At 48.0% G+C, this 22,830-nt stretch overlaps 1 pseudogene; it reads right to left on the minus strand.

Annotated features, from left to right (window-relative positions):
- Positions 1-1,822: 1,822 nt before the first annotated feature.
- The window catches only part of LOC149435986 (up-regulator of cell proliferation-like), a 35,155-nt pseudogene continuing 14,147 nt past the window's right edge, over positions 1,823-22,830 (minus strand).

Consider the following 22,830-nt stretch of genomic DNA (forward strand, 5'->3'; position numbering starts at 1 on the left):
CCTAATGACATGTGTTTATATTCACACAGAACACATGTACATGCACTTTCACTGGGTGGATTGCTATGAGCACATTTATAGAAATACATCCCTCAGTGTGAACAAAATCATTTCTGAGGGTTGTAATGGAAGGGCTGTTCAGGTCTTTGAATGTAACCATACAGTACCACATGGGCGTTGATTTACTAAAGTCAAATAGACGGTGCACTTTGCAAAGTGCAGTTGCTCCAGAGCTTAGTAAATGAGCGGAAGATCCATCATGACTTCCATCATCCAATCATGTGCAAGCAAAATGCCGATTTTTTCATTTCCCTTACAGGTAATTGGGTATTCTTCACAAAACAACGCTTTACCTCTGTAACGGACCCCAAACACCCACAACTGGGTATCTCCATCAAGAAGCTGCTTCTCAGGCTCTGGAACACGAGACCTGTGACTATTGTTACCCCAAGATCCAGACGACACCAGTCTTGAAGTGAACCAGGAGGTAGACTCATTTATTTGTACACAAGATATATACACTCAGGGGACAATCCCCCCTCCCTGCATAATGGCACAGGGTGGGCCAATCTACATTTAGCAACAAGAATCACACAGGTATTCAAACTTCACACCAGCAGACAGTCCAATCAGGAGGGAGGGCTGCTGGAGACACCCCCCACTAAGCTAATACACAAACACATACATCCCATAATAGTTTGCTCCCAAACCAGACAGACAATAGAACAAAGGGATGCAACCACATAACAAATCAGCAACCCCCCACCCCAATATTAGGAGAGATCACCCTGTACCCCTAACAAGCACAGGGTGACTTACACATAAGAGGGATATGGGGAGCTGACAGGGGTCTCCCCACCTCTCCAAAGTCAGCTGTGTTCCATGGGCCCCCCACCCAAAGTGACTCCCTCATTTACTAAGCTCTGGAGTAACTGCACTGGCAGAGTGCACAGTCTATTTGCCTTTAGTAAACCAACCCCCATACACATACTATATACCGAAACACTATAAAGGGAATGTATCAAAACTGGAGCAGACAGAATCTGGAGCAGCCGAGCATGGCAACCAATCAGCTTCCATCTTCAGCTTGTCCGGTTAAGCTTTGAAAATAAAAGCTAGAAGCTGATTGGTTGCCATTCTCAGCTGCTCCAGATTCTGTCTGCTCCAGTTTTGATAAATTCCCCTCTATATGTGAAACTCCAGTGTTGTTGGGGAAACAATCCTCTCCGGGGCTTCCACATACATTACAGATATTCTAACAAACCTTCTTGTAATAATCTTCCCGACTTCTGTTCTGTAGACACTGAGATGGTCTGTTTTAGAACAAATGCTGAAATCCATCAACATGAGAGCTAAATGGAGGTTCTGTCTTATTATATTATAATGTGTAGTACAGGGGCGGACTGACAACTCATTGGGCTCCAGGGCAATAGGGGATCATGGGGCCCCTGTGTCCTTGCCCAAACTCAGAAAAGCTTTTGAAAAAGGTACCAGGGGCATCTCATGGGGCCCCCTACTGACCCCGAGTTTCCAAATGGTCAGTCCGCCCCTGGTGTAGTACAATAAAACATAGAATCAGATGATCATTCCTAGAGAGATATCATCTATAACATTTCCAGTGCAGTGTTAGGAATGTCATAGTCCATGGATACAACCACCACCTGTAATATGACTTGGAATGTTCTGGAATCTTCTGGGAGAAGCAATGATCCCATTATATCATGGGGGGGATGAGGATTCTCAGACATTCTGTCACACCCTGGTTACTGTGGCCGTGGTGGTGAGGACAATATTTGAAATGTTTTTCCAATTAGAGAAAATCCATGGAAAGGTTTTTATTTTTCATAAGTGTAAACGATTTGCAGACAATGACTTGGATGATGAATTACACGTTGTGGTGATTTGTCTTCTCTGTTTAGCTGTTGAACATTTTCTTTAAGCTTTGCAGAGCGTTTTCTTTTGTGATGGATTTCCAGCCGTCTGGTAGATCTGCTGGTTTTGCCTTGTATTCTTCAGCAAATTTCTCATTAAATGTAACAAAAATATATTTCCAGTAATCTGATGACTCGATGCTGGGATCTGGTTGGATGGACCAATCTGGATAAAAGGTACGATACTCTTTGAATGGGTGTGGTTTGAATCCTGTGGCTGAATTTCTAAATGTTATATTAGATACAACAGCTGTACTACATATATCAGTGACTAAGATATCAGTATCATTCCGTCTGTATCTTCCCAGGCCTTCAGGTATGTGGATGGTAGCAAAGTGTGCCTTGTGTCCATCACCTCCGGCCTCACAGGGAACTTTACAGAATGGACAGTGCTTCCCACAGCCAACAACCTTCCTGAACAATTCATCCTGAGGCTTCACCCTCACCCTGGAGAGTAGAGACATTATATCCATAGATTGCAGCTCTGATAAGACTTCTGTTTCTGTATCTTGGAGGAAGAGCTGAATGTCAAATGAAAATTGGCCAACATCAGCCTTGTTCTGGAAAGTGACCGCTTGCATCTCATTCTGTGGGATTACTAATTCTTCCTTTAGTATCTCACGTACACTTTTAAAAAAATCTGAGACTGATAAACTTTTAAGAGAGTTGTCTTCAGTAAGAGCCGATCTTATCTTTGTGTCCAGTGAAGAGAGCAGATCTTCTTGTAATGGTTTTAGGATTTGGGGTGTTGCATATGTTTCAGTGTAATTCAGTATCCAGGCTCTTGTATATGTCTCATATGACCATATATATTTCACATAATCCTGAAAGGACATTTCTTCTAGCAGCTCCTTCAGTAAAAAATCTTGAAAAAATGTTCTACTGCTGAATTTCTTGTTGTCTGAACCTTCTACTATGCTATCCATTATTTTTTGCCCAAGATGGTGGAAAACATGATCCCTCATTGCAGGTTTTAAGCATCGATCACAGAATTCTTTAGCTTTAGTTTGACAAATATCTTTCTCTTGAAATATACTGATAAATGTTTCTAAATATCCAGGCTTTAGTTTCTCCAAACACAGTTTTGGATCGTTCTCTTGAATGAATTTCTCATGCATCTTTTGAAACTCTTTGGAAGCTTTTGCAAGAATGTGAAGCTTGATATCCAGTTCAAACCATGAGGACAAATGAAGATTTTTGGACTCTTTGGAAACATTTGTTGTAATCATATAAAGTAATTCCAGGAAGTAGTTGTCACAATAGTCCTCTCCAGTCCCCACCTTCCCTCTGATATATTTGTCACAGTTATCTATAAGAGAATGAGCAAAATCATTTATTTTGTCAAATTGCTCCTTTCTAGGTCTAACACCAAAAGTATCCCAAAATGAATCTGTCAATTTCTTGAGCCATCCACTCTCAATATATTTCTCATTCATTTTGAAATCAGGTTGAGCGATATCTGGATCCTTCACACCCAGTAAGTGTTCATTTACAGCCGATCCTTTATTACTCATGTCATTCATTAGCTGATGTAACATAGATCTGCTGACAATGTGTGTTTTTAATTCCTCAATCTGTAGGTCTGTCAGTGTCCTCTTCCACATCTCCTCAAATTCTCTCTTTAAATCCTCATTGTTCAGCTTTTCTTTCTTCTCCCGGCACCTCCTGAGGAGATCTGTGATTTTGTCTTCAATCAATTTCTGGGAATTATTTTTCATATTCTGAATCTCAAATTTCCCTTTCTGAATTGAAACAGCCTCATCCAACTTCACAAGAGAATTCCTGTTCAATCCCTCCTTCAGGAATGTTGTGCTCAGAATAAAATCTTGTTTGTATCGTTCTATTAGATGAACATTTTCATTTTTTTGCTCAAAATAGTTTTCTAGCAATTTCATCATTTCACTTTCTCTATTAATCAACACATTGTTGAGCTCATTCCTAAATATGTAGCAAAGTTAATCACTTAGACTCTCTGCAGTCTTATTCTTAACGTTTGTCTCTGTACGGATCAGCCAATCATGGACGGCTTTTCTGAACTCCCATTCCCACTGTGAGAATTGTATAGATAGTTTATTATAAGATTCTGCCACCAGGCTGTTCCTGAAACTGAAGATGAACTTCTCATGTTTTACTGCATTCCATAAACTTTCTATCCATTCTATAAATTCAGGAATGTTTAAAGGCTTGTGCAGGGATTCTTTGCTTGTCAATAATTCCAATAAATACTTTTTTAATTCAGACACATGTTCACTGTACCCAGAATTTACTGGAGCCATTGGTGGGACCCCAAGCCAGAGTCCAGGAATGTACCAGTTTTCTTTCTCCAGATTGTAATCCATCACATCACTGAAAGTTTTGATTTCACTTTTGTTTTCCATCTCTGCAGCTACTTTTGTCATTTCATTCAGATGTTCCAGAAGTTTATTCCTGTCTCTCATGTTCTTGTCATGAGCAGACACATCACTCACATTCTGATGTACAAACTGGCAGTTGGGTTTCTTTCCTATTTCTTTCATTCTAAGAAAAGCATGGACCACAATCTGTAAGATATCCTTCATTTCTGTTGTATTCTCCTTGGCCATATTGACTATGGTGATATCACTCAACCAAACCACTAGTGTGGCCAGTTCATTGTCATGTTCATAACTGCCCTCCAAGGAAGCCAACTCCAGAGCTTTCAGCCCCTCAGTGTCAATCACCAGGATGAAGTCACAGCCCAGCTCCTTCTGGAAGTTCTCTTTCACACTAAGAAGAGTCATGAAGGCTCCTCGTGTGCATCTTCCACTGGCCACTGGGAACTGCAGACCAAACATGGTGTTGAGAAGAGTGGATTTTCCTGTACTCTGCACTCCCAGCACAGTGATTACTCTCATTCTGCGTTTCCCCCCTGTTTTGGTGTCCAGCTCTGTTAGAACATCAGATAACCACCGTAGGGGAATGTTGGAGGCATCTCCATCTATTAGCTCCAATGGGAAACCATTCAACAAGACATCGGCAGCTATTTGTGGTAATCTTATAAATTGTCTTTTGCTTTTATGTATTTTGTTTTCTTTAACCATGGAACATTCAGCTTCATAAAACTGTCCCATCTCACGTAGGAAATGTTCAATTCCTAAAGAACTGTCAGAGATTTTCTGGTCTATCTGTCTGAGTTCTTCCTTATTGATTAAGATATCATTACATTTTTCTTTGTATTCAGCTTGAAGATTAGAAAGATGATTTCTAGCAATTGAATCAAGTTCAAATTTCATCCATTTCAGAAAATATTGTTTCTCAATCTCAGACAAATGAGTGATTGCATCAATAAAGAGCATTAAACCATGGGGCAGATCATGCTTATGTTGTTCCTCACGCAGTGAAATACGTTTCTTCATCAGTTCATCTTGATAATGTTGTGTGTCTTTACCACCTTGCTTTGTCATTCTGCAAAGTTCCTTTTCCACATTAGATAACTGTCTCCAGAGATCTCCCTGTAACTTCATAGTGATGTTCTTATACTCAGACACGTTTGTTATTTCTGCTGTAATTCTCCTGGCAAGTTCCCTGGCCTTCTGACATTCAGGAACTCTTTCATCCACTTGGATGTCCAATCCATGAGTTTCTTTCTCAAGGTCTCTCATTTTATTTTCTTTTGGCTTACTGTTTAAGAAATGAATAATAGTACTTTGTAGTTTTTTTACAAATGTCGCCTCATTTTCTGTGCCTGCATGTATTATCACATTTGATTTTTTCATATTTAGAACTGGCATTAAGTCTTGAAGGGTCTTCAGTGTCTGTGGACTCACAGTTTTGCCAGGACCGGGAGTGACAATGAAGTAATACTGGGTGTCAGTGGTAGGGCAGGATAACCGCAATCTGAATTCTCTCCCAGAAATATCCTCAATGAATATAAACACAGCCGATGAAATTCTTGTCAGAAACATGAACTGGTCCCAGTTGGTCTCCATGTCTCCTCGTAGGTTGGTCACTGTGATGAGTTCTGGGAAAACATCAGACTTACCACAGGGAAAATACCAGGAAACTTCTACCAGTCCATCAGATATTTCCCTCTTAATGTTTCCTCCATCCATATTGTCATGTATGAAGAAGTTATTATGTAGCTGAGGTGGATTAAGAACTTGGTTCAGGATTTTTGATTTGGATAATTTGTTTTTTCCAAGTCTGACAAAAGAGAAGATTGGCATGGAAGTATTGAGCACATTTTCTTCTCTGAACCCTTTACTGTCCGCTAATGACTGAGGTCTCCACTTCTTCACTATGTCTCTCATTGCCCAAAGCATGAGGGTGCAGTGTGACCCGTCACCAGAAGGGAGCAGCAAAGGGGCAGCAAACTGGCACATGGACAATTTGTTTACAATCTCTTGTTGGAGAAAACTGTCTGAGCAATGCAGGAGAAGACACAGGACATCCAGGGGGTTAATGGAGGCAGATGGATTATCACCTGGAAACAAAAAAGCCTTAGATAGGTTGTAATCATCATCATCACCATTATCATATATGTCTACACCAGTAGGCTGATCTTTCTCAAGAAAAATGTCTCTTGCAGCCCTGTTTAAGGCCATAAGTTTCCTTAAGTAATTCCAGGGAAGATCCTCTATAGTTTTAGGAGGTTTGTCATGTACATTATCTAAGCCAATACTCAAGATATCCCTCAGAGTCAATTTTGTAGTCAGGTGTGGTTCCATGTTCATTTTTTCTGCAAACTGATGAAAGGTAGTTTTTCTTGTATGAAGTTCTGTAAGAAAATACATTTTATATTATTATATGTTTCTGTATTACCAGTCTACTTGCAACATTGTAATTAGAGATGAGCGAAGAAATGAAAAATTCGATTCGACTGATTCGGCGAATTCGTGGACAATATTCGATTCGAGTCGAATAAATTCGCTGTGAATTTAACTTAAAAAAGGGTGTTTCTAGGCTTCAGAGAGACTTAATATTAGTGCAGAACACTGTACCTTTAATTTAAATGCCCTTGGAGTCTGCTGGGGAAGAGAAATAATACTGTCTGTCAGTATGACATGCAGATGAGTGCCGTCGATCTTAGAATCACTGCACACTTCACTCCTTTGGCCAGTCACGGGGCCAAAACCAGTGTTTGGAGCCACAGTGTGGCGGTGGAGGCAGCAGCAATGGGAGGCCATACAGCAACCTATGACAAAATGGAAACCAGCAGGAGCGTGAGGAGACCTGAAAGTGGCACATGGCAGAGTGGGAGCAATGGGAGGCGGTACAGGGACCCAGGTCACACTGTGGGCCCAGCAGCAGCGTGACCAGGCGGTACGGGGGCCCATGGCCGATATGGGGCTTGGTGGCACCTATGGAAGGCCTGTAATCTGCCAGCAACCTATGACAAAATGGACAACCGCAGGAGTGTGAGGAGATTTCAAAGTGGCACATGGCAGAGTGGAAGCAATGGGAGGCCGTACAGGGACCCAGGTCACACTGTGGGACCAGCATCAGCGTGAACAGGCGGTACGGGGGCCCATGGCCGATTTGACCTCATTCATCCCATAGTCCTGCCGACTCACGAATAGCGTGGCCTCCTCAAAGGGCCTGAGCAAGCGCAGGTGTCACACATGAGCTGACAATGGCTGACATCTAAGTTACACAGGGAGTACCTTTATCCGCTTTTAACATCAGGAAATCTGTGATGGCCTTTAGCTGTTCGTAAAGGCGGTCTAACATATGTAGGGTTGAATTACACCTTGTTGCAACGTCACAGCATGAGGAGTCGGTACGGGGGCCCATGGCAGATTACATGTCTGGCAGCAGCAATGGGAGGCCCGTAATCTGCCAGCACCCTATGTCAAAAAATTTAACACACCAGCAGTGTGAAGAGACCTGAAAGTGGCACATGGCAGCAGAGTGTGGCGATGGAGACAGCAGCAATGGGAGGCCGTACAGGGACCCATGAGAGACTCTGGACTTGGCAGCAGCATGAGGAGGCGGTATATAGGGGCCCATGGCAGATTAGGGGCCTGGCAGCAGCTATGTGAGGCCCGTAATCTGCCTGCACCCTATGTCAAAAAATTTAACACACCAGCAGTGTGAAGAGACCTGAAAGTGGCACATGGCAGCAGAGTGTGGCGATGGAGACAGCAGCAATGGGAGGCCGTACAGGGACCCATGACAGACTCTAGACTTGGCAGCAGCATGAGGAGGCGGTATATAGGGGCCCATGGCAGATTAGGGGCCTGGCAGCAGCTATGTGAGGCCCGTAATCTGCCTGCACCCTATGTCAAAAAATTTAACACACCAGCAGTGTGAAGAGACCTGAAAGTGGCACATGGCAGCAGAGTGTGGCGATGGAGACAGCAGCAATGGGAGGCCGTACAGGGACCCATGAGAGACTCTGGACTTGGCAGCAGCATGAGGAGGCGGTATATAGGGGCCCATGGCAGATTAGGGGCCTGGCAGCAGCTATGTGAGGCCCGTAATCTGCCTGCACCCTATGTCAAAAAATTTAACACACCAGCAGTGTGAAGAGACCTGAAAGTGGCACATGGCAGCAGAGTGTGGCGATGGAGACAGCAGCAATGGGAGGCCGTACAGGGACCCATGACAGACTCTAGACTTGGCAGCAGCATGAGGAGGCGGTATATAGGGGCCCATGGCAGATTAGGGGCCTGGCAGCAGCTATGTGAGGCCCGTAATCTGCCTGCACCCTATGTCAAAAAATTTAACACACCAGCAGTGTGAAGAGACCTGAAAGTGGCACATGGCAGCAGAGTGTGGCGATGGAGACAGCAGCAATGGGAGGCCGTACAGGGACCCATGACAGACTCTAGACTTGGCAGCAGCATGAGGAGGCGGTATATAGGGGCCCATGGCAGATTAGGGGCCTGGCAGCAGCTATGTGAGGCCCGTAATCTGCCTGCACCCTATGTCAAAAAATGTAACACACCAGCAGTGTGAAGAGACCTGAAAGTGGCACATGGCAGCAGAGTGTGGCGATGGAGACAGCAGCAATGGGAGGCCGTACAGGGACCCATGAGAGACTCTGGACTTGGCAGCAGCATGAGGAGGCGGTATATAGGGGCCCATGGCAGATTAGGGGCCTGGCAGCAGCTATGTGAGGCCCGTAATCTGCCTGCACCCTATGTCAAAAAATTTAACACACCAGCAGTGTGAAGAGACCTGAAAGTGGCACATGGCAGCAGAGTGTGGCGATGGAGACAGCAGCAATGGGAGGCCGTACAGGGACCCATGACAGACTCTAGACTTGGCAGCAGCATGAGGAGGCGGTATATAGGGGCCCATGGCAGATTAGGGGCCTGGCAGCAGCTATGTGAGGCCCGTAATCTGCCTGCACCCTATGTCAAAAAATTAAACACACCAGCAGTGTGAAGAGACCTGAAAGTGGCACATGGCAGCAGAGTGTGGCGATGGAGACAGCAGCAATGGGAGGCCGTACAGGGACCCATGACAGACTCTAGACTTGGCAGCAGCATGAGGAGGCGGTATATAGGGGCCCATGGCAGATTAGGGGCCTGGCAGCAGCTATGTGAGGCCCGTAATCTGCCTGCACCCTATGTCAAAAAATTTAACACACCAGCAGTGTGAAGAGACCTGAAAGTGGCACATGGCAGCAGAGTGTGGCGATGGAGACAGCAGCAATGGGAGGCCGTACAGGGACCCATGACAGACTCTAGACTTGGCAGCAGCATGAGGAGGCGGTATATAGGGGCCCATGGCAGATTAGGGGCCTGGCAGCAGCTATGTGAGGCCCGTAATCTGCCTGCACCCTATGTCAAAAAATTTAACACACCAGCAGTGTGAAGAGACCTGAAAGTGGCACATGGCAGCAGAGTGTGGCGATGGAGACAGCAGCAATGGGAGGCCGTACAGGGACCCATGAGAGACTCTGGACTTGGCAGCAGCATGAGGAGGCGGTATATAGGGGCCCATGGCAGATTAGGGGCCTGGCAGCAGCTATGTGAGGCCCGTAATCTGCCTGCACCCTATGTCAAAAAATTAAACACACCAGCAGTGTGAAGAGACCTGAAAGTGGCACATGGCAGAGTGTGGCGATGGAGACAGCAGCAATGGGAGGCCGTACAGGGACCCATGACAGACTCTAGACTTGGCAGCAGCATGAGGAGGCGGTATATAGGGGCCCATGGCAGATTAGGGGCCTGGCAGCAGCTATGTGAGGCCCGTAATCTGCCTGCACCCTATGTCAAAAAATTAAACACACCAGCAGTGTGAAGAGACCTGAAAGTGGCACATGGCAGCAGAGTGTGGCGATGGAGACAGCAGCAATGGGAGGCCGTACAGGGACCCATGAGAGACTCTGGACCTAGCAGCAGCATGAGGAGGCGGTATATAGGGGCCTATGGCAGATTAGGGGCCTGGCAGCAGCTATAGGAGGCCCGTAATCTGCCAGCACCCTATGTCAAAAAATTAAACACACCAGCAGTGTGAGGAGACCTGAAAGTGGCACATGTTTGAGGCATGATTCATGGCGGATTTAGTCAGTTGTGTCAGGAACTGGTGGTTTGAAATCCAGACTAATCCACGCCTGATTCATTTTCACAAACGTGAGTCTCTCCACACTTTGGGTGGACAGTCGTGTCCTCCGCGGAGTTACAATACCTCCTGCCGCACTAAACACGCGCTCCGATGCCACGCTACTGGCCGGGCATGACAGCCTTTCAAGGGCAAATTCAGCTAGTTGGGGCCAAAGGTCAAGTTTCGTTGCCCAGTAGTCAAGGGGATTGTCTACCTCGGTTGGCAGGGTGCTGTCCAAGTAGGCCCAAGCCTGTTGTTTGAGCTCCTGCTCCAGGTCCACCTGATGCTGCTGCTGCTGCTGCGGCTGGTTAGTAGTTTCCTCACTGCGCTGGTGAAGAAAGCTACTCATCATCGACTGCAGACTGAGGCAGCCACTGCTGGTGGAGCTGCCACTGCTCCTACCACCCCACCCCTCCCCTGCTGCCATGCCAGCGGAACGCGAGCGCACAGGGCCCACAGTGTCTGAGGATGGACGTTGGCGCACAAAGGCAGAGACCAACTGACTACATAGGTGGTTTTTATAGTACGTAATTTTGGCCTCCCTCTCAGCAGGTGTGAAAAAGGCCACCATTTTGGACCGGTAGCGAGGGTCCAACAAGGTGGACAGCCAAAAGTCATCCCTCTGTCTGATGGTTATTATTCGGCTGTCGCTACGCAAGCAACCGAGCATGCTATGGGCCATTTGTGCCAAGGAATGCGAGGGACTTCCTGCCTCCATCTCCACAGCATACTGCCACGGTGCGTCTGGGTCCTCTGTCTCCTCCTCCTCCTCTACCAGATGCTCCTGCTCCTCCACTCCTGTCCGCTGAGTGGAAAAACCACCCATTTCACTCAATAATTCCTGAGCACAAATGTCCTCCTCTACCTCCTCCTCTTCTTCCTGTCCTGCCCCCACAGGGGTCATGTGGCGTTGAGATCTGTGCGCCACGTCTACCGCACCCTGACCAGCCATTGTTAACAGCATTTGTTCCAGGACGTGCAACAGAGGAATGACGTCGTTCATCCCATAGTCCTGCCGACTCACGAATAGCGTGGCCTCCTCAAAGGGCCTGAGCAAGCGGCAGGTGTCACGCATGAGCTGCCAATGGCTGACATCTAAGTTACACAGGGGAGTACCTTTATCCGCTTGTAACATCAGGAAATCGGTGATGGCCTTTCGCTGCTCGTAAAGGCGGTCTAACATATGTAGGGTTGAATTCCACCTTGTTGCAACGTCGCAGATCAGGCGATGCTGTGGAATTCCGTTCTGCCGCTGCAGCTCAATGAGGGTGTTCTTTGCGGTGTAGGAATGGCTGAAATGCATGCACAGTTTACGTGACATTTTAAGGATGTCTTGCAGTGGGATGGTGGATTTTAGGAACCGCTTGACAACCAGATTGAACACGTGAGCCATGCATGGCGCATGGCACAACCTTCCTTGACGCAGAGCAGACACCATGTTCTTTCCGTTGTCAGTCAACATGGTTCCGATTTTTAGTTTGCGCGGAGACAGCCATCTGTCGATTTCTCTGTTCATTACACTCAGCAGTTCCTCCCCTGTGTGACTACGTTCGCCAAGGCATACCAGGTGCAGCACAGCGTGACACCGTTGCGCCCTGCACATGTGATATGCCGGTCGGGTAATGGGACTTGGCACGGGGGTGGCGGCTGAGGACACGGCGGAAAAAGAGGTGGTAGAGGCGGACATGCTTGCTGGACCAAGGACGTGCAAACGTGGAGGCAAAAGCGTCGTGACCTGTCCAAGTTGCTGGTGCGGCTGTGCCGGCACCACGTTCACCCAGTGGGCCGTAAATGACATGTACTGTCCCTGACCGTAGTTACAGCTCCACACGTCGGCGCTGCCGTGCACTTTGGCAGAGACCGACATGCTCAAAGACTGGCCCACCATCTCTTCTACATGTGAATGCAGGGCTGGCACTGCCTTTTGGGCAAAGAAATGACGGCTTGGCACTCTCCACCGCGGCGCGGCACAAGCCATCATTTCTCGGAAAGGTGCTGAGTCCACCAGTTGGAAAGGGAGGGACTGCAGCACCAGCAACTTGGACAGGAGGACGTTCAGCTTTTGCACCGTCGGGTGCGTGCTCGCAAACTGTTGTCTCTTGGATACGGATTCCAAGAAAGACTGTTGACGGAATCCGAGAAGAGGAGTAGCAGGAGAAGGAGCATCTGAACGAGCGGAAGATGCCAATGAGCGACAACTCCCCTCAGCAGAGGTGTTGGAGCCTTGACTGGCTGATAGAGGGCGATTGACGACGTCGGGTGACGGAGCAAGTAACGGAGCGGGTGATGGAGCGGGGGCTGGGGCAGGCAGAACCGCCGTATGTTTATCACGGTTTTCCCAGGCCACCGAATGGTGACGCTGCATATGCTGACGCAACGCTGTAGTCCCAACATGGGCCCCCTGGCCACGCTTGCATTTCTGGCCACATAGTCGACATACGGCTACGTTTACTTCCTCGGGCGGCTTGAGGAAAAATTGCCACACCACCGAGTAGGAAACTTTGCCCCCGCTACTCTTCACTGGCTGACTGCTACTTCCTCCGTGCGCACCGGCACCACTACTGGCCGTGGTGGTAGGCTGCAGTGGAGCTGGTGCTCTACTCCGTGGACGTTTGGCTCCACTGACACTGATGCGACCCTGCTGCTGTCTCCTGGGCAACCCACCGACTGTTTTGCTCGCTGCCAAGCTGCCACCCTCTTCTCCTGATGATGCGGAAGAAATTGCCTGATGACGACGAGGCTGCCAAGTGCGATCAACCTCCTCATCATCAAGTAGGGTCTCCGCCTCACTACTAGCCCCCTCGGCTGCGTCTGGGTCAGGAGACAGACCTGTCTCTAGACCGGCTACCGAGCCACTCTCCTCGCCAGTACTTGTTCGCTTGGCTGCTGAAAAGGCCGATGTCTCCCCCCGTTCCTGACCGCCCTCTGTTAGCTCTTCCTCACTGTACAGTGGGGCTGAGCCCACAGCATGCGATACTTCGCTTGGTGAGGGAACAGCAAAGGACAGGGGCAGGTAGAGGACACGTGATTTCAGTGGGCTTGGTCCCGGGCCATGCCAACTGACGGTTGTGTCTGACGTACCCACCGACCGTTGGCTGTAGGTGTCAGAGGTGACCTGGGAAGAGGAAGACGACCGAGCCAACCAATCAATGACGGCAGGGTTGTCGGTGGAGACACGACCGCTGGATGACACCGGGAGCACTGGCCTCTGGCTGCGAATACTGCTGCCTCGACCCCTTCCTCTGCTGCCACGTCTGCTCGCTCCTAAAACATTGCCTCCTCTGCCACTCCTCTGCATGTTGTCTGACATACTATTTAATTCAACGATTAGGTGTCCCTGAGTAACAATTCTCTGGCACTCAGTAACAATTCTGTCTGTCCCTGAGTATGAATTCTGTGGCCCTGAGTAACAATTCTGTGTCTGTGCGAGTAACAATTCTGTGTCTGTGCGAGTAACAATTCTGTGTCTGTGCAAGTAACAATTTTGTGTCTGTGCGAGTAACAATTCTCTGGCACTCAGTAACAATTCTGTCTGTCCCTGAGTAACAATTCTCTGGCACTCAGTAACAATTCTGTCTGTCCCTGAGTAACAATTCTCTGGCACTCAGTAACAATTCTGTCTGTCCCTGAGTAACAATTCTCTGGCACTCAGTAACAATTCTGTCTGTCCCTGAGTAACAATTCTCTGGCACTCAGTAACAATTCTGTCTGTCCCTGAGTAACAATTCTCTGGCACTCAGTAACAATTCTGTCTGTCCCTGAGTAAAAATTCTGTGGCCCTAATAACGTTTCTGTGGCCCTAAGTAACAATTCTCTGGCACTGAGTGAAAATTCTGTCTGTCCCTGAGTATGAATTCTGTGGCCCTAACTAGCGTTTCTTTGTCCCTAAATAACGATTCTGTGGCCCTCATTAACAAGTCTGTGTCCCTGAGTAATGGTTCTCTGTCCCTAAGTAACTTCTCTCTGTCCCCAATTCTCGTTTCTGTGGCCCTAACTCTGTCCCTGTCCCTAGTACAGAGCGGTCTGCCTCTGTTCAATGACTGCAGGCAAATGAAGATTTCCAAAATGGCCGCTATATATACCTCGACCATTACACAGTGCTGGCTGGCTGCTGATTGGCTGATGCGATCACATGTCGTTGAGGAATGCATTATGGGGCAGCGCGCCTTGTCTGCGCGCCTTCCCCGACATCCCCGCTCCGTCGCCGCACATGTCAGCCGCCATTTTCGGAAAAATTTCGATTCGCGCGTCCGAATTAGGCTGTTTTTCGGATTCGGCACGAATCGAAATTTTTCCGATATTCGACTCGAATTCCACTTCGGATACTTCGATTCGCTCATCTCTAATTGTAATCAATTAATCAATTGGAAAATACGGATACGGTAAGAACACTACTACAACTATAGTAGCCTGTGATCAGCCTACACAAGGGTAGAGAGGACCTAATTTATGTCTGAAAGTGGAGTGCTCAAAAAGGTATGAGTGTTCTATTCCTTAGTTTTCCCATGGCAGTAAAATATACTTGATTGCTGGCTTTGGGATTCAAAAGTGCCGTCTGCTTTTCTGTGTATTTATCTACTTACTCAAGCCAATTTAGTTCTGGCTGAGCACGAAAAAGGAAACTCCCCCACCAGGGTACACAGCACAGAACCGCAGACCACCATGTTTCAAAGTGAAAGTTGAACCATAAAGTAGTCCTGCCTCCACCTGAAGTCCATGGAGTGACACATTCAGACTGAATGGCTGCAGATTGTGTTCATACTACTCAAGTCACACATGGTAACTGTAACGGAACCGGAACCCAGACCGCACTGAGTTTTTCCGTTATAGCACAACTTCCCCTGTCCGAACACCATCCACGGACCACACCCTTGGAATCCCTCAGGAAAATAGACAGACAACCAGCTCTTACTAAAACAGGAAGTCAACTAACTTTATTGTACACAAAACATGTTTTATACAGAGGGCGGGGAAAGACAACCAGGGACAGGACATACATCATCAGCCCACCCTCAGTGGGAAGGGCTACAGTATAGGCAGGAAACACCTCATCACCCCTCCCCATCCAACCAGACACAGAACAATGGGATGCAACCATGTGGCCAAGGACATTGACCAACCCCCACACCAATACAAACAGTACATCCCATAATAGTTCACTGGATAGGAAGACACAGCACAATGGGGGGTAGCACATGGTCAACAGACAATGGACAGCCATGTGGTCTAGACAAAGGAACACACAGGACTCAGACATTCACATACACACCCTGTAACCCTTAACAGGCACAGGGTGCCTTAAACATAATGATTTGGGGAGATGATACAGAGGTCCCCCCACCCCCAAAAGTCACTCCCGTCACATATCTCCCCTTTCGGCAGGAGAGTAACGCAGGAGTAGATCCCAGACGGATGTACTCTGAAGTTACTCTGCATCTCCAGTCCCTCAATGCCAGCACCCACACAGTACCCCATGCAAATTGTCCCACACCAAGCATTACTCACCCAGCCAACCTCTGCCTCTCCCGTAGAACATACCCGCCGCTGGGGAGAAGTACGGACTGGTCCTTCTCCCGGAAATCCTCTCAGCCGCTGGAGAGAAGACAGGGTGGCTGGGCCTCCTTCATCCTTCTGTGGGGGATCTGGGTCGACTGCCCAGCATCCCTGGGGTATCCAGGTGGTGGCTGTAGTTGCTAGGCAGAGGCCAGCGGCGCTCTGCCCTGTTGCCAGCACTTCTGCTGGGGACCCCACATCTGCTCCGGTTGTCAGCACTTCAGCTGGCGGCTCCCCGGCTGGTTCCTCCTCAGAAAAAAAGTCAATCAAATCCCCAGCCTCTGGAACTGGGGTTTGGGAATCGGGGCTCACCATCTCCTGTCCGTGGAACTCAGGAGACATTACCAGTGCTGGGCAGAGTTCAGTACTGTTTGGCCCTGTTGCCAGGTCTACTGCTGGTTCCTCCTCAGCTGAGAGGTCTATCAGATCCCCAGTCTCTGGAATTTCCACTGCTGATTCTTGGGCATGCTGCCGAACATGTCCTAGCAGCTGCCTGTATGCTCTTTCCAGACCCAGTTCTTTCTTCAGCAGGTATTCCAGATCTGGTTTAAGTTCAGAGACCCCTGTGAGACCAAACATAGCCTCTCTGCCTTCCCGCAACTCCTTCAGAGTAGGTTCTCCTCTATCGCCAAACACAAAAAGGTCTGTAAGGCTCTCCCACAACAATCCAGGCCCACCAAAGTCAAGTCCCTCAGGAGAGCACTCTGTGGACACCCCTAAATATTCCTGCTCTGCGTACCACTGCAGAGCCCGATATCTATTGTCCAGTTGTATCTCCTGCTGGACCAGCCTGTCCAACTCAGCCAACCATTGCTCCTGGGGTTGCTCTCCCAGGAATGGCATCCGTGACTTCCGATGGTCCCTGGCCCGTTCCCCTGGGGTTGGGTAGCACTTGCCTTTGTCCATACCAGCAGCCTGGACCGCTCCTCTCCAAAGCACCTCCCAAATCCGCTGCCTGAGCTCCAGGTACTGATCCGTAGACACAGTCCTGGGGTATGTTGCAAGAACAGTCTGTAGTAGCCCTGGGAACTCGGATGCCAGGTCCATATCTCCACTGGGGTGACTGACGTCTTTTCCTGCTCTTGAATCCCGGTGGTGGTTTGGATGTGTTTACAGCTGGAAGCACAATCCCACCGCTTGCCACCAATGTAACGGAACCGAAACCCAGACCGCACTGAGTTTTTCCGTTATAGCACAACTTCCCCTGTCCGAACACCATCCACGGACCACACCCTTGGAATCCCTCAGGAAAATAGACAGACAACCAGCTCTTACTAAAACAGGAAGTCAACTAACTTTATTGTACACAAAACATGTTTTATACAGAGGGCGGGGAAAGACAACCAGGGACAGGACATACATCATCAGCCCACCCTCAGTGGGAAGGGCTACAGTATAGGCAGGAAACACCTCATCACCCCTCCCCATCCAACCAGACACAGAACAATGGGATGCAACCATGTGGCCAAGGACATTGACCAACCCCCACACCAATACAAACAGTACATCCCATAATAGTTCACTGGATAGGAAGACACAGCACAATGGGGGGTAGCACATGGTCAACAGACAATGGACAGCCATGTGGTCTAGACAAAGGAACACACAGGACTCAGACATTCACATACACACCCTGTAACCCTTAACAGGCACAGGGTGCCTTAAACATAATGATTTGGGGAGATGATACAGAGGTCCCCCCACCCCCAAAAGTCACTCCCGTCACAGTAACGCTTCTAATCGGGGATCTATGAATGCATTATAGTCTGCCTACCTCAGACCCTCAGGGTTTAAGTAGTTTCAATTGGGGTACATTATAAATCTTGTCAGATGAGTAACTAGAACCCTCAGGGCCCCGGTGCAAGAAACCATGAAGGGTCCTCCTGACCCCTGGCTGGGGCTCCTCCCTTTGGGACAAGGGCCCTTTCCACTGATCCTGGGGCCCTTTACTCCCATCACGAGACCCTTTCATATGTTCTGCAGCAGGCCCTCTTCATGCTGTCTTGGGGCCCCCCCATTGTGGCGGAATGCCAGGGCCCAGTCGTAACCTTTGCTCCCTGGTAGTTCTGCCACTGGGGTCGGTAGTTATTAGCTTTTTATTATTTTTTACCATTATATTTTATTTATTCTTTTTTTACAATTTTTTAGTAACCCTGTTGAAGTCACATGACAGTGATGTAATGCGTAGGTCAGAGAGCGGAATGTGGTGACATCATTTCTGACACGAACGGCCGCAGCCATATTGGTACACCCAGCACACCCATATCAACACATGTGAATGATGCCTTGTTTGATCTGTTCTCATGTAAGTGCGCATTTGTCTTTACAATAAATTTAATTTGTTTACAATATCACACTATGGAAGCACTTTTTCTTGTTTCCCTGGGAGTTCTGTGCGCTGGCAGATTTCCGTGTCCAAAGGTGAAAGACATATTACCACCACTGAACAGTATGGTCCACCAGTGAGGGGATATCATCCCTACATCGCCGTTTGGGATTCCGCTTAAAGGGCCCCTGCAGTGAGTGTCCTGAAAGCCTTCTGGCCCCTTGTGGTCGGGGCACAAAGGTGAGGAGGCAATTTAGCCGGTGTGGGATTCAACAATCATTTACCTATCCATGTTGTGTTTTTTTTAAATGCGATTTTGTTGGACGTTTTTGCACAAAGACTTTATGTCGTATTTACGATTTTTTTAGACACATGTTATTTATTTCTTCATTGTGTTATTGTATTTTAATACAGTAATACATTCATTTGGTTTCGCTGTGCGTTTATATCACCATTTTCTGTTTTATACTAGTTGCACTCTATATATGTTTGCCACATTTATTTATGGTATTTACATGGTCACTTATTAGTGGTTTTATGTCACATGGCCTTTTGATGCACATTGTGGTATGACTCTTTAGTCACATGGTCACAATTTTTGGCCGCACTGTGCGTTGTTATTGTCATTCTTCTGTGATAAGTGGTTTGTACACTTTTAATATTAAGCACTTCATTTTGTATTTTTCATATTTTGCTCCACCTTCTCATCAGTTTTATTCACGTTCAGGGGCGGACTGACAACTCATGGGGCCCCTGGGGCAATAGGGGATCATGGGGCCCCTGTGTCCTTGCCCAAACTCAAAAAGGCCTATGTAAAAGGTACCAGGGGCATCTCATGGGGCCCCCTACTGACTCAGTGCCTGGGTTTTCAAATGGTCAGTCCGCCCCTGTTCACGTTATTTCATTTATGTTGTGATGGACTCATACGTCCCACTATTACTGTGATTTAGTTCATATTTTATTTCCCTGCGTTTTGCCCACGGTCACGATTTATTGTCTGTTACACCTTTTGGTCCTTATTTTGGACCTTTATTATATCACCTTTCCCTTCACTCCCATATTCCTTCCATTTACTGATTATGTTCTGGTGTATTATCTATTGTCTTCTCATCTCATTATTTGTTTTGGAATGTCTGCGGCATTATTGTGATTAGCGCAACATCAATTTTTTGTTTAATATTTTCCTATTGGGTTCTGTGATTTCTATACGCACCGATATGCTAAAATACATTTTTAGGATTTCTGCACTGAAGCATTGGGTAAGCCCCATATCTCATAGCTCTTTACAAAATGTATTCCAATTCATGATTATGATGTCAAGGTTTAAGGGCCCATCCACACTAGAAACTAAATGTGAATCACACAGGAATGCTGTGAGGTTCCTGTGCAATTCACATACAGTTCTGTGCAGTGAGATTTCAGCCCCATTCATTTTGAAAGGGCTGAAACTGCACCGCACCAAAAGTAATGCACGCTCTCCTTTTTTAAATGCACTGCAACCACATTGCATGGTACTTTTGTACCATGCTAACCTGTGTGGGCCGGTGCGGACATTTGCAACCTGCATTTGGGGTGTCAACTTTGAACTGACCCCCCCAGCAGAACACAAGGGCATTGCAACAGGAACGCAGCTCTCCCGCACTGCATTCTAGTGTGAACGGGTCCTAAGGGAGGGTATACAGAACACAATCCATCAAAACACAACTGCATTCAGATCTTTTTATCCCCTCTGCACTTACCTGAGCCCCATCTGGATCCAGTGTAAGCCGTGTACCAGGATGGGCTCCCCAGGATACAGTGAAGTCACGAACGAGGAAAGCAATCCCAACACCAGCTTTTGTCACAACAGAATTTTACTTAGATGTGGTAAATAAACAAAACCACAAATGCTGGAATATACAATAAATTTACATACACTCAGCCCAAAAGCTGAGACCCTTGTCACTGATGGATGAAGGTAGAAAGTGAAGTAATTTACCTACTGGCGGGCACAACTAAGCTGCCACCTGTTATTACCCTACAGAGCAGGAATCAGTGTATGGGTGTACGGTATGGGCTAGCCTGCGGTGCAGCACAACAGCTTACAATCTTACACAAATCTACAGTATTCCCCCTCCCATAACTGGTCCTGTAGCACGTGCCTGAGTATTCCTTCTGAGCAAAATGCCAGTCTGGCTTGAGTTTGTGGGATTTTATCAGTTCTCCAATGTGAAATGTCACTTTAAGTTGTGGAGTCCTTCCAATGATCAGTAACAACACTTGTGGCCTGACACAAACAGAGACCCTAACTAACTAACTATAGGCCTGTCTCAGTCCTATAGGCGCCAACACTGAAATGAGGTGCGTGCACAATCTTACCGACCCGGGTCTGATTTGCATCCTCTGGTGACTCTGAACAGAACAAATGTCTCTCCACTAAGCGTGCGATATCACAGTATATATATTGCTTAGTTCCCCAGCTTTCCATCAGCTTCCTGGCAGCAATCTTACTTTCTTTGAACAGGGTTAGCGTCTTGAACACCATCAGCTTCACTCAACTGAATTTCTGATTACGGAGGGCTGTCCTCACATCTGGATAGCATCGGATTCTCAGCTCACACAGCCCCCTTTCTCTCTCTCAAGCATGGCTGCTCTCCTCTCCTTTTCCTGTTCACTCTCCAAGTGTAAAACCCCACCCCTTCATGAATATAGAAATTTCTATGCAGTCTGAGGCTGTGTTAGAAAAAACAGTGACATCTTGTGGCTAAGCTGCAGAATGTCAGTCAGAACGTTTTTAATTTACTTCAATCAGTGTTCAAACAATGAAAGTTGTTTCCCCATCTCACATGCCACCCCACTAGAGGATTTTCGTCCTCAGCAACCCTCCCCATACAAAATCATTCTGGGCATAACGCTGTGGGGGCACACCAGCATTGGGCCTTGTTGACCTTCGTAGAGTGACAGGCTCAGAAGCACTGGGGAAGTCAGGCACATTTAATGGGAGAGGAGCTGCTGACTGCTCAACACTTTCCCTTGGTGGCAAACTTGCTAAGGTTGGAGCCTCCATGGGTACCGGGGCAGGGACAACCCACCATTCCTCCCCCTCCTCTAAGGGGATTTCCTCTGTACTCTGAGCCGAGGAGCCATCCCCTCCACGCACACTGGTTCATCAAAATTACAAAACCTCAACATGTTACGATGCAAGTTTCGTGAGGGCCCCCCAGTCCCTATTGGCTCTACCTCATAGACCGGTGGCAGGGTTTACCCTCCTCTTCACCGTGTATGGGACTGCCTCCCACAGCCCATCCAACTTTACAGACATCTTCTTGGCTTTGACTATCACTCGATCACCCGGGGCATACCCTTCCTTCTGCACTGGTCTTGGATTGGGGTGTACACTTGTCTAAGGCGCTCCCCCACAACCTTGTGGATCGCTCTCAGCCAGCGGCGGTGCTCTTGCACCCATGCGGTAGTATTTCTTGGTGGTGGCTCCATCGGATCGGGCATGTGAAGATCTTCAATCTCCCGTCCGGCCCTCCCAAACATGAGCATATGTGGAGAGTATCCAGTGGTACTGTGTACCCTGTTATTATAGGCCCACATCAGTTCAGGTAGGTATTCGGGCCACTGAGCCTTTTGGCGGTCCTCCAGAGTCTGCAGCATCTGGAGCAAGGTGCGGTTGAACCGCTCGCACGCCCCGTTTCCCTGGGAGTGATACGGATTGGTGCGGAAACGTTCGATCCCATACAGTTGGTACAACTCATTCATTAGAGTACCCTGAAAGCATGCCCCCTGGTCCGAATGTATTCTCTGTGGACACCCGAACACCTGTATAAAGTGTTTGCAGACCGCTTCAGCGGCCGACTCTGCCGTCTGGTCCTGCTGGGTACAGCCACCGCATACTTTGTGAAATGACCTGTCATGACTAGACAGTACGAGTGTCCCGAGGTAGAGTACCCAATCTGTACATAATCAATCATAAGTAGCTCTAGGGGTGCTGATGTCTGGATGGCCTGGACAGGAGCCCGCTGTTCAGTACTCTTACTCAGACCGCAGGGCCAACACTTAAGGCATGCCTCGGCCACCATGTCTGCCAAATCTGGACAGTACACGAGCCGTTGGAGCCACTTGAACGTTTTATCGCTCCCAAAATGGGCACCCCTCTCATGGGCTTCCCGGGCAGCCTCCGGTCCCAATGACATGGGGATGACAATCTGTCGCCGGTACTGAAACTCTGACTGCAAGTATATGGTCCGACACAGGAGGCCCTGCGTAACAGTTAGCTTATCCCACTGCCTCAACAACTTTTGGATCTCGGGAGGCAGACGAGCCAGTTCTTCTGACCGAGGCCAGATCTTGGTCCGGACCCATTCTTTCACTTTCCACAGGTCCGGGCAGCTATCCTGGACCCTCTCCCAATCAGCCAACGTCTTTCCCAGCACCACTGGCATCCCGGACGCCACCCCACTTGAATGTGCCATATCCTGGAACATGGGTAATCGACCAAGGTCAGGAGTTTCAGTGTCC

The sequence above is a fragment of the Staurois parvus genome, unplaced genomic scaffold (genome assembly GCF_062004578.1).
Source record: "Staurois parvus isolate SC_StPar_1 unplaced genomic scaffold, SC_StPar_1.0 ptg001435l, whole genome shotgun sequence".
NCBI lineage: Eukaryota > Metazoa > Chordata > Amphibia > Anura > Ranidae > Staurois > Staurois parvus.